The sequence below is a fragment of the Felis catus genome, chromosome B4 (genome assembly GCF_018350175.1).
Source record: "Felis catus isolate Fca126 chromosome B4, F.catus_Fca126_mat1.0, whole genome shotgun sequence".
NCBI classification, from domain to species: Eukaryota; Metazoa; Chordata; class Mammalia; order Carnivora; family Felidae; genus Felis; species Felis catus.
The window spans coordinates 135,386,744-135,394,800 of NC_058374.1; the positions used below are offsets into that span (position 1 = coordinate 135,386,744).

The window sequence follows — 8,057 nt, forward strand, 5'->3', positions numbered from 1 at the left end:
TGACATCGCTGGAGGGTAATCTAGGAAGGCCTCTCGGTGGGGTAGTGGGAGACTCTTGGCAGAGATAGGGCAGGTGCTCCAGCTTTAGCAGGGAGGGGGGAACAAGTAGAGGAAGCCTCAACAGAGCCAGTGGAGCAGGGGTGAAGTGGACGGGCGCAGGCACCCAGCCCTGGCTGCGATCTGGGCTCTGCGCCCTCGGGCAAGACCCTTGCCACCTTTGTTTTGGCCTCTAAAATAGGAATGATAACTGTCCCCCCTGCATAGATTGCTATGAAGATCAAATGAGTTAATCTAGGTAAAGTGCCCCAAATAAAATGATGGCAGGTGCTCAAAAATGTGACCTAAACCCATTAGTATTGCGTCCAAAGAAGGCAGCATCCTCCAGCCCTGGAGGACCGCCAAACAAGGGGAGAGAAGAATGCATAAGGGCCAAGCGTCAGGTACCCGCAGATCGGATCAAGAGGAGAGCTTTATTCCCTTCAGGCAATGGGTGCCCGTGGAAAGTTCTGTGCAGAGCAATGAGGAATATTCCATTCAGTCCTCGCTTATCCTCCACCGGTGCTCGGCTGGACACATCCCCTCCCGTCCCGTGCCCGACAGTCCCACCTGCCAACCCGCCTGCTGGGCTCAGGGGCACATCTCACAATAACAGCTTATGCTGGGCAATCGCTTACAACGCGGTCCTCACAGCGGCCCCGGGTGTGAGGCTGGTCCTATTACTACGATGCAGACAGAAGCTGCCAGAGCCAGGGTATAAAGTCCAGAATCTACACTGGCTTCCCTTGCCTCCGAGACTGACCCCAGAACCCTACAAAGTGGCCGGGCATCAGAGGGGTGTCTGATTCTCCCATCGGGTGGGGTGGGGTCCTTGGGTCAGTTCAAAGGAGCAGAGACAACAAGGTGATGTGATTTGTCCAGGGCCCCACAGCTTTGGGACTCCACTCCAGATCTGTTAGACTCCAAATCCCCACGCTGGAGGGCTTGGTGGGCACGGCACATGGAACCCTGAGCTTCCTTTAATCTGGGCCTGCATCGGGGGGTGAGTTCCCTCAGTCTGGAGCTCTTTCTGAGGTCTGAGATCCTTTTTGGAGGGACAGAGAAAGACAGTAGATTCCCCTACTCCCGGGTTGCCTGGACTGGTGTCACAGGCCCCTTTACTGTCTGTCCTTTCAGAGAGGTTTTCATCCCCCAAACCACCCTGTCGCACTGGTCCTGGCCCTGCCCTGCCCTGCCTGCCCTGCCCTGCCCTGCCCTGCGAAGGGGAGACTGAAAAGCAGGCTGAACTGCATCCCCTTCACACTTTCCCAGCCAGAAATACCAGCAGAGGGAAATACAATGTTTGCAGACCAGGTCAGGTCCACGGTCACTCTATAAAAATGGAATCCTGAAAAAAACGTAAAGCAGCAATTTACCTGATGAATTTTATTGGCCTCAAAACAAACAAACACCCCCCAAACGACCCCATCTGAATAACGAAGGGAGATAAACCATTCCCAGTTCCTCTTTTATTAGTGAAGAAGGACACACAAAAACTCAGCCAAAAGGGAATGTTCACAGGCAGCTTCAGGTCTGATTTATTAGCCGCTTTCATTTCATACACGCCAGCGTCTTTATTAAAATAGGATGATGTCCAAAAGGTCTGTTTGCTTAAAAAAAAAAAAAAAAAATTGTATCGAATGCGGGACGGGGCTTAGTTTTATTTTTTTGTTTCTTAAACAAAGCTCACATTCTCCTGACTTCACGCCTGTTACCGCAGCCAGAGGGAAACTGATTTCAGAATCCATCTGATATGTCGGATTTCTTTGTGGCATCCACTTCATCGCTCAGCAGCCAGCCATGATGTCATAAGCCCATCAGATTTCCGGTAGGGGGGAAACGCTGGGGAATTGGAAAGAATGGATGTTTCTTACCCGTCAGGGAAGGGGGGGGGGTGCGGGGAAGGGGCTGGGTGTGTTTGGGAGGTGAGGGACGGGAGGCAGGCTCCGTGTTTGTGATATTAAATGTCAGGCAGAAACCTGAAAACTCCAGCCACCCAGATGTTTTCTGAATATCCAGATGTCTGGCACTGAGCAGACCACGCTCCCCCCCCCCCCCCCCCCCCCCCCCCCCCCCCCCCCCCCCCCCCCCCCGCTCCTGTCCCCAGAGGCACTCGACATTTCAGCTTTGACCTCAGGTCTACAGCTCGTGCGTGCTGCTAGGAGCTGTACATCCTCAGGGCTGCCCACCCTCGGGTTTGGAATTTTCTTCTAAATCTTTACACATGGATGACAGGAGTAACTAGGTCCAGATTTTTAAAAGCTGTTGAAGCAGTGATTTGAAAAGTTCAGTCCCTGGAATTAGCTTCCACAGAACACACTCTCTCCGCCAAAAAGGAGGAAAGAAATCCCCTCGCCAACACTCACACAAACATATGTGACTCTTAAGCCATAGGACTTAAAAACCCCAAACAAAAACCAGTGAGTCTGAGAATCAAGGACTCGAGACTGACACTGAGAAGCGATGTGCCCTCCCCCAGGAGCACGCTTCCCCCAAATCAGAAAACCACCAAACAGCTTTGTTCTTCCTGACAAAGCCCCTCGCTTCCAAGGAACAGACAGTGCCAACAAAAGCACAGGGTAGAACTAATTTACGCTGAGACTTGGGGCTTCAAGGAGTCGTAAAGTACAGACATGGAACCGGCTTTGCCTGGGAAGCTGCCTCCCTACAACTGGTAGTGGGGACCCCCTGGCCTAGGGGAGTCCCGAAGGCCACAGAGCGCCCGTCCAGGCTTCCAGGCACACACGCCCACGGAGGCCACCACGGAGGCCTGTGACATCACGGCTAATTGCTCCTGAAAACGAGCCAAGAACTGCAGGCCCCCGGGGCCCAAACCCTGCGGGGCTTCGCGGGGAGCCAGGAGGAGAGGCAGCTGGGGAGGGGAGCAATCTCCAATTAGAACTGCGTGCTTGGATAATGTAAAAGGGGGGTGGCCAAGGGGAGGGTGTCTAGCAGAGGGCCGGAGGAGGTGAGCAGGGGGCTCAGGGATGGAGGTGGGGAGGCTCTGCGGCCTCATCTTCTAGAACAACCCCTGTGCTTTTCCGATGGGGAAATTGAGGGCCAGGAGTGGCTGAGTGGCCCATCCAAGGTCACCGGGCTAATTAGCGGGACAGCCTGTACTGGGGAACAGAAAACAGGCCTGGCATTGCACAGCTCTTCCCTGAACGTTATCTAATTTAATCCTCACAACACCCTGTGAGGGAAGGATTATCATTAACCTCAGTTACCAGAGGAGCCAATGGAGGCGCAGAGAGGTTAAGTAATTTGCCCAAGGTCACACAGCTTGTCATTAGCAGAACTTGGCCTGAACCTCTGCGTTTCACCAACTCCAAATCCAGTGGCCTTTCTGCTGGGTGGGGTGCGGGGAGGGGGGGGAGCAGTTAAGGTTTAACCGGGAGCAGTGAATCTGATTTAAATACATATTCAAAATGCTGGTGATCCCCGCAGAACACAAGGACGTAAATCATTGCAAATTAATTTTTTAAAGCAATTCCAGTCAGGAGGGCTGGCTGGCTGGCTGGCTGGGGAGGCCGCTTTTATTCCGTCCCTGCCAGAGCCTAAATAAAGCATGTAGACACTCTCCCTAGCCGTGCATGGAGGCAGTTCAATCCCCTGAAGTGGAGAGGGGGGGAAGCTAAAAGCTTTGTTGGGCATCTGTGAGAGCATAATCTGCCACAGGAAAGGTGCCAGGCGCACAGGTCTGAGAGAGCCAGGGGAGGGAGAAATTCACTGCGTGTAGAAACTACGAAAAATAAAAAGTCGGTCCCTCTAAGCCCGAGTCCTATTTTCCCAGCAGGAGTTTAAACGAACTGCAGGTAACCTGGACAGCTAATTGTGGCCCAGAGGCCGGACTCTGGGTCAGACAGGTGCTGCCCCGGGGTCCTGTCCACTCCAGATTGGGGGAGGGGCAGGGGAGGGCGGGCAGTTGCTGTGGCCCTGTCCCGTGGCCATCCCGGGGACCCTGCTGGCCACCACCTTCTCCAGAGTAGCATTTAAAGGAAACCAAGCCTCTGAGAGCTGGGACAGAAGAATGACTAGGTTGGTCCTGCCTGGTCTGAACAGGACAGGCGCCTGTCCTCAGGCCTCCCCTTCTGCAGGTTCCTTCCCTTCCAGTGGAACAGCCTCGGAGCTTCCGCGGGCCAACTGTACCAGGCCTCTCCCTGCTCTCTTCCTCACCAGGCCTGCTGGTTTCTTTTACTTTGTTTCTGTGAACTGCAAATGGGGTGTGGAGCCCAGGACTCAGTCCAGGGAAGGGGAAAGAAAAGTTTCTGCCATCTGGATACCTGACCTGGCTGAGATTTTTTTTTGTTTTTCTTGTGCTTTTCTGGGGAAATTCTACCCATCCTTTATTCATTCTGTCTACCGTCTGCCCCCAAAGAGGTTCAGGTCCGGCCTTCGTGACACTTACATTTGATGGAGGGAAACAAACATTAACCCAATAGTGACATAAAAATGTCCGTGGAGGGAGTGGTCCCCAGGTTACGACAGCCTGTCAACAGGGGAAGGGTCAGGTCAGTGAGGTCAGGGAAGGCTTCCAGGAGGAGGTGACTGGGACCCAAAGTTTGAGGAGGCATTAATCCCTCTGATTCACTGTCACCTCTCCAGTGAATCGTTCCTTCATGCCCACCCAAGGTTGCCTCCCATTCCTATACCTCATTCCCTTCTGGACTATCGTTCATCATCTGTGTCCCTGCGCTGGTCTGGAAGTCCCAGACTGGGTCTGCCTTGCTCACCACTGAGTTGCCTATGCCTGGGATGTTTGATGATTACTTGTTGATCAGTCAATAGACAAACAAACAACACGTGCAAAGGACCCGCAGTGGAGGGATCACAGAGACTGGGAGGGTGGAGGAGTAAGAAGGGGGGGGGGGCAAAAGTCCCAGGGAGTGGTGGGAGAGGGGACTGAGCCACCCCAAGAGCCACCCTGGGTGTACAGGTATCTCTTCCCTCCTCTGGGCTCCCTTCTGCCTTGCCTTTGTGACAGAAACTGGGTTGGGGTGTCCTCCTTCCCCTACAGGGGAGTGTCCCATAGGTGCTCTGCCCCACTTGATCCGCCCCGGGGCACAGCACCCCTGGGGACCAGGTAGGTGGGGGAATGGCATCACCTGCCCAGTACCCTTCCTTCCCATCCTTGCCTTCCCTCCTCCGTTCTTCCCTCCACTGGTGCTGAGGGGCCACCCAGAGCCACAGAGAGGCAGTGGGAGGCAGATGGGCAGTCCCAGTCCTCCGACACCCCACCCCCAAGTCCCAACTGCCCCCCTCCACTACCACGCCTTTCTCCTCGCTGAGACAGAAGTGGAAGGAGGGAAGGAGCTGGGCTCCGGGCTTGGACCAGACCGGGTTTGAGTCCCCTCAGCGTGTGTCGTGTCGGTAAGCTGGCCTCTGCCCCTCAGATTCCTCCCGGGTGAAATGGAGAGACCCCAGGCTCCGGCGGGCACAGCGCGGGCGCTTCGAGAACCTGTCTGAAAGGCTCCAAGTCAATCTCCTCTCGTTTCCCTCCAGCGCTCAGTTCAGTTAGTCCCCGCCCCCCACCGCCCCCTCCCACCCCGCCGCGGCGGCTGAGGCTGGGGAGTGGGGGGTCCCCCGCGGCGCCGGCGGCGGGGAGCGGCGGGGACCCGCCGGCAGCGCGCCCCAGCCCCAGCGCCCAGACTCTGGCGCCCGCCCAGCGCACTCCAGCAAACTTTCCGCGGCGGCCCCCCGCGCGCGTCTACACCTGCACGCGGCCCGGCGGCGCCTCCTGCCCCCGGGGGGCTGGAGGCTGCCCGGGGCACATTCCGCGTCTCCACGGTCTCACCGCCGCGACTTGCGCTGACTGCCCACCTCAGCCTGGACTACGTCGGGATTTCGGAGGCGCCCCAGCCGCACCGCCTGCGCCGGTCTGCACCGCCACGGCAGCCCCCGGGTCACCGAGGACTCCTCGGCTCAGGGGCCGCGTCCACGCCGCCTCGGAGATGCCTCAGCGCCCGGGCCGCGTCTACACCGCTCAAGGTTCACGAGGCTCAGAGCGCGCCCTCGGGCGCAGACCCCGCGACAGCCGCTCAGTGAGCGCGGTGGTGCCGCGATTCCTCCCGGTGTCCCCAAGTCCCGCGAAGCCGGCCGGAGGCTTCTTACCTTGCCCGCGCGCTCACGCTCCTGTCCTGGCCGTGCGGTCCCTTCCATACATTTTGCAATATTGTCGACAGCGAAAGAAAATATTGTAAATCCTCCCCCGGTCACGTGGCCGTCCCCCAATCTCCCCGCTTTCGTCTCTTTTCGGCCTTTGGGACAATACTCGGCCCCAGCGGCCGGCCGCTGGCCAGGGGGCTCCAGGCAGGCGCGGCTGGCCGCGGCGGGGCGGGGCCTGGGCGGGGCCTGGGCGGGGCGGGGAGGGGCCGGGGCGGGGCGGGGCGGGGCGTGCGGGCTCCAGCCGCCCTCCCGCGGGAAGCCCGGGCCCTGCTCCAAGCGCTCCTGTTCCAGCTCTGATTGGTCGGCCGGCCGGCGGTGCTGAGGCCTGATTGGCAGAGATGAAGAAGGGGCTCAGGCAGTGGGTGGGGGTTGCGGGTTTCATTCTTTGCCTTTTCTTTTCCTGCGGCCGCCGCTGCTCTTTTGAGCCCTCCTGAGATCCGCAGCCTTTTCATCGCTGCTTCCGTGCACCCCATCTAACACTTAACCACCCGAGTATAGCTGCATTTCTTTGCCCTTTTCTACCAAATAGGTAGCACCTTGAGGTCGGGACACTGGGTTTGTGGTGCTCACCACTGTGTCCCCAGGATACAGGATGTGCTCAAACGCATGTGTTGATTGAATTAACGGAAAAGGTGCATACAGGTTTTTAGAGCTGTCTGTAAGGTTGGTAACATCTTTAGAAGATAGTATTCTTCTTCTTCTTCAAGAATGGGGAGACTGACGTGCAGAGAAATGCTGTTACCTGGGAGTGATGACTGAGCTGATACTAGGACACGCTTACATCACTGGACCTCAGATCTCTACACAGCGATGCTCTGTGGAGTGTCAGGGCCTCAGTTTCCCATCTGTCCAAGGATTGGAGTGATTAAACGGTGGTTTGGAAGATTATTTCAGTGCACGTGCTGTACGCAGCACTGTGGTTGGCAGCATGAATGAGATATCCCTAGCCTCCATGTTAAATTCTGGGTCCTCTCCCTTGCTGGGACCCCCTCCTCCCCAAATCACAGGGAAAGTTAAAAGCATTGTGTTCCAACCGGGCTACTATGCCCAGCACTGAGGCTCTGGGAGCATGTGGGAGGATTTTTCTGGGGGGAGCCACAGGGAAACTGACTTGAGCAGACATGCTATTCTGGGGTAAAGCGAGTCCTTGGAAAACCCCACCCTGTCCCAGGCTGGTCTTTTTTTTTTTTTTTTTTAATTTTTTTTTTAACGTTTATTTGTTATTGAAAGACAGAGAGAGTCAGAGTGTGAGCAGGGGAGGGGCAGAGGGAGAGGGAGACACAGAATCTGAAGCAGGCTCCAGGCTCTGAGATGTCAGCACAGAGCCCCGCGCGGGGCTTGAACTCACAAACCGCGGGATCATGACCTGAGCCAAAGTCAGAGGCTTAACTGAGCCACCCAGGTGCCCCTAGGCTGGTCCTTTTGATTGAAGGGTGGTATCTGAGATGGGATTGGGGAAAAGGCTTCCTCTGATAAAAGCGGGTGTAGGAGCCGTTCCTGGAGTTGGGTGAGAGCATTAATCGGCCAGAGAAATGCTACCTGAGATCCCGGATGTTCAGATTCAGGCAGAGGAGCTGGCTTGGTGACACAGGGAGTTTCCTTGTGTCTCTGTCTTCACACGGCCATCTTATTAGGGCCCCAGTCATTTGTTGTAGGTCCTACCCTAATCCAGTATGATCTCATGTTAACTTCATTACATCTGCAAAGACCCTGTTTCCAAATCAGGTTACATTCACAGGTTAGGATTTCAACATATGTTTTGGGGGGACACAATTCAGCCTGCAACAAGGCTCAATGAAGAAAGAACATTCTGGCTAGAGGGGAACGGCAACAGCAGGTTACCCTCCCAGTGCCCA

The 8,057-nt window shown here is 56.2% G+C and overlaps 1 long non-coding RNA gene across 3 annotated transcripts; it reads right to left on the reverse strand.

The window, feature by feature from the left end:
- Positions 1 to 1,490: 1,490 nt before the first annotated feature.
- On the reverse strand, positions 1,491 to 6,367 carry LOC105260775. Of its 3 annotated transcripts, XR_002160142.3 has the most exons (4): positions 6,148 to 6,367; positions 5,305 to 5,498; positions 1,727 to 1,878; positions 1,491 to 1,646 (listed from the first exon to the last, which is right to left on the reverse strand). It is a non-coding gene; the product is annotated as an uncharacterized LOC105260775 (long non-coding RNA). The 3 variants fall into 3 exon arrangements; XR_002744045.2 differs by having other exon boundaries at positions 1,491 to 1,878; positions 5,374 to 5,498; XR_002744044.2 differs by having other exon boundaries at positions 1,491 to 1,878.
- Positions 6,368 to 8,057: the final 1,690 nt, after the last annotated feature.